Source organism: Limulus polyphemus, unplaced genomic scaffold, assembly GCF_000517525.1.
Source record: "Limulus polyphemus unplaced genomic scaffold, Limulus_polyphemus-2.1.2 Scaffold1692, whole genome shotgun sequence".
Classification (NCBI taxonomy): Eukaryota; Metazoa; Arthropoda; class Merostomata; order Xiphosura; family Limulidae; genus Limulus; species Limulus polyphemus.
The window spans coordinates 193,112-196,518 of NW_013667302.1; positions in this window are offsets into that span (position 1 = coordinate 193,112).

A 3,407-nucleotide genomic window follows, 5' to 3' on the forward strand; every position below is an offset into this window, starting at 1 on the left:
AATTTTTCACTTGTTTCCCTTCATTTTTTTTTTTACTGCATAGCAGTCCTTATGGAAACATTGTATTGAAATCAGCTTTGATATTTTTATTGTGTGATTCTGAGAAGATGGACAAGAGCACTTAGAAACTGGTGATTTTATACTGCTTTATTATCATTTTCTTATATTCTATTTGAAACACTGATGTTGTAAGTGTTTTTTCATAGCCAAAGATAAATGTATTACGACCCTGGTGTCAAATATTGAAAACAGACTTCTCTCTATTTAAATAATTTATTAACCAATAACACGAAAAGTTACTGAGAAGAGACTTACAGCCACATAAGTTTTTTATTTTTTATAAATCATGAGATCTAGCGTTATGTTTAAAATAATTTTTTTCGGTTTGCGTTGAATAAAGTAATTAAAATTGTAATTAAACATGAGCATATCAAAACTATGTCTCCATTAGGAACATATCAAATTGAAAAATCTCTAAGTAATGTAAAAATAAGAAAATTTATTTCTTCGAAAATAAAGAAAAGAGTTTAGACATCTGGTGTCCTGTATTTTATTGTATATATACATTTAACCCTAATTTTACATGAAATAGGTATCATAACTAATTTATTATTACTAGTCGAATTACCATTATATATCGGACTAGCATAGAATAAGATTGGAAGTCTAAGTACAGTGTACTTGATGAGATAACTTTTATACTGAGCCCCTTTTGAAAATAATTCAGTTTGTAACGATTTCACACAAAAAGATATCAAATTACTGTAGATACTCTAAAAAATTATTATTGCAATATTTTTATGATTTCGCGACCCCGTTTTTTGGACCGGAACCCCAGTTTGAGAAACACTACTCAAGATGGACATAAAAAAAAACAACATATAAGGAACATATCATCTAATGTTGAATATTTTTCTCAAAATGTTAACTTTTGAAAGTTTAATAGCAAAACTAATTGATGATTGCATTAATAAGCTCTTACGTCAAACTCACACTTTTAACTTCAATTCCTAACGACGTTATATTATATGCAAGTACAGTTTCAAGGTCATCTTGCAGCGTCACCTATTGTTGATTTTATTAACTTATTTTACGTACAGATGGGCAAGTTTAAAACTTTAGATGTGTCTGTCTATAAAGAGATATATTTTCAATGCTCGACTTAACGTTTAATGTTCATAATATGAACAAACGTTCTGAAACCCTCAATAAGGAAGTTGAACTACAATTAAGGATTTATCAGTCCTAATAATCAAATCACTATCAGCGACTTCCTATTAGAAATAATATATTTGAATTGATGAGTTGTCATTATTAGAATTTTTGTAGTTCAATTTATAAAGTATTACTTTCTCTTGGTTTCACACTGTTAACTTTAAGTTTATAAAGTATTACTTTCTCTTAGTTTCACACTGTTAACTTTAAGTTTATAAAGTATTTCTTTCTCTTGGTTTCACACTGTTAACTTTAAGTTTATAAAGTATTACTTTCTCTTAGTTTCACACTGTTAACTTTAAGTTTATAAAGTATTACTTTCTCTTAGTTTCACACTGTTAACTTTAAGTTTATAAAGTATTATTTTCTCTTGGTTTCACAATGTTAACTTTAAGTTTGTAAAGTATTATTTTCTCTTGGTTTCACACTATTAATAGGTTTAAGAAATGATCAAATAAACATTTCTCAACAGGTTTAAGAAATGATCAAATAAACATGCCTCAATAAGTTTAAAAAATGATCAGATAAACATGCCTCAATAAGTTTAAGGAATGATCAGATAAACATGCCTCAATAAGTTTAAAAAATGATCAGATAAACATGTCTCAATAGGTTTAAGAAATGATCAGATAAATATGTCTCAATAGGTTTAAGAAATGATCAGATAAACATGTCTAAATAGGTTTAAGAAATGATCAAATAAACATGCCTCAATAAGTTTAAGAAATGATCAGATAAACATGTATCAATAGGTTTAAGAAATGATCAGATAAACATGTCTCAATAGGTTTAAGAAATGATCAAATAAACATTCTGCAGTAGATTATAGAAATAATCAGATAAACATTTCCCAGTTGTTTATAGAGATGATCAAATAAAAACTCCCGAAGAGATTATATCTATTTTGAGAGGTTTTTTCACTCAAGGAAATTCTAGCAAAGAACCAGAAAATATCAACCTGTGAGATGCCGTAAACAATAAAAAATCGAATTCCAATAGATTCTATTAAGGAGAGAACGCAACAGTAAGTAATGTGTTCTACAATAAAGTGAAAACTTCATCAAGTAGAATGTTCTAAAGAAACAGAACATATTTTTAACATGATTCCTAGAAAAGGAACTGTTTCCATTTAGTTTCACTAGGACGTTTTAAATACGCTCTAAAGAGAGTTAATAAAGTCTGTTCCAGATGTGTTAAAAACGAAAGAGATTCTGAAGTGGATTCCACTTAATAACAAAGTTAAATTGACCGATGTACTTTAAAAAACTTTGAATATTTCACAATGAGGTAGTTACCATTCCATTCAAGTAAAATATATTTCATAGTCGGTTCTAGAGGAATTATTCTCTATTAGTTTATAAATAAAAATGAACATTCTCTATTGAATTATGACCAAGAAGAATGAACATACTTTATTGGATTATAATGGAGAAGAGTGAAGATTAATAGATTATAGTGAAGACGAACGAACATTATCTATAGGATTATAGTGAAGACGAACGAATATTGTCTATTGGATGATAATGGAGAAGAGTAAACATTGTCTATTGGATTATAATGGAGAAGAGTGAAGATTAATAGATTATAGTGAAGACGAACGAACATTATCTATTGGATTATAGTGAAGACGAACGAACATTGTCTATTGTATTATAGTGAAGACGAACGAACATTATCTATTGGATTATAGTCAGGACGAACGAAAATTGTCTATTGGATTATAGTGAAGAAGAATGAACATTATCTATTGGATTATAGTGAAGACAAACGAACATTGTCTATTGTATTATAGTCAAAAAGAATGAACATTGTCTATTGGATTATAGTGAAGACGAACGAACATTATTTATTGGATTATAGTCAAGACGAACGAACATTGTCTATTGGATTATAATGGAGAAGAGTGAACATTGTCTATTGGATTATAAGTAAGAATAATGAACATTCTCTATTGGATTATAAGTAAGAAGAATGAACATTCTATATTTGATTATAACCAAGAGGCATGAACATTCTATATTTGATTATAACCAAGAGGCATGAACATTCTCTATTGGATTATGACCAAGCACAATGAACATGAACAGAGAGCTTCTGTTCCGAATATGTTGGAATTTACAGTCGTGCTGATAATGAAGGTGTATTATATATTTGTTATGGTATTAAAAACTTTGGAACTTTCTGGCCTAAAT